Source organism: Battus philenor, unplaced genomic scaffold, assembly GCF_028537555.1.
Source record: "Battus philenor isolate CCGP_79_NKW_IND1 unplaced genomic scaffold, ilBatPhil1.0.hap1 SCAF_3, whole genome shotgun sequence".
Taxonomy (NCBI): Eukaryota; Metazoa; Arthropoda; class Insecta; order Lepidoptera; family Papilionidae; genus Battus; species Battus philenor.
Genome location: NW_027181693.1, coordinates 16,215,291 through 16,216,107, shown reverse-complemented (window position 1 = coordinate 16,216,107; position 817 = coordinate 16,215,291). Strand labels below are relative to the sequence as shown.

At 35.7% G+C, this 817-nt stretch overlaps 1 non-coding gene across 1 annotated transcript; it reads left to right on the top strand.

Annotated features, from left to right (window-relative positions):
- Positions 1–513: 513 nt before the first annotated feature.
- TRNAS-UGA (transfer RNA serine (anticodon UGA)) lies at positions 514–595 on the top strand. The gene has a single exon. It is a non-coding gene; the product is annotated as a tRNA-Ser (tRNA).
- The last annotated feature ends 222 nt before the right edge of the window (positions 596–817 follow it).

The window sequence follows — 817 nt, the reverse complement described above, 5'->3', positions numbered from 1 at the left end:
CACTAGTACTAATATATACATACAACTAAACACGCTACCATTATAGCAATGTGTCCACGCACCAAATAACACTGTCCAAATTACCATGTCATCTTTTTTATGACGGTGATTTAAAAACTGTGAGATTCTTTCTAGGGCTGGTAGGTCTAAAGATATTTGCTATAATAAGTCCAAAGTAGAAGTGTTTTGTTTATTCTATACTATTGTTTTGATGACAATGCTGCAAGCCCTTATGCTTTTACAGCTTCGTTGTAATATATATGAGTTCACGGAACGGAAAGGGTCCGTAAACTATATTATAAACTGAAGCATTCGTGTTTGAGAACGTGCATTTGACACTCCGATGGTAGTTGATTAGTCATTTCTACTTTGCTCGTGTTTATATCGATGTAAATGAAGAATTATATTTCTGTGGGATTCCCCGTTTCCCCGCCGGTGACGATGACGTAATGTTAATATTTCAATACTTTTTTCCTCTTAAAAGTAATTAGAATTTTGAACTGAATTAGTACAGCTGAGGTGTCCGAGTGGTTAAGGAGTTGGACTTGAAATCCAATGGGTTCTACCCGCGCAGGTTCGAATCCTGTCCTCAGCGAAAACATTTACGTAATGCTGTAAATTTTTTTAGAATATTTATACTGACGAAAGTAATTTACAATTTTATTCTCGTGTATAAACATCATAGAAGGAAATATTCAAACTTATTCAATTTCGACATCTATACATATAAAATTCTCACGTTACAGTGCTAGTAAGAAAAGGACCAATATTTAGCCACTTCCGCACATGCAGTGGTAGTCGTGCAACAAAGTGCACC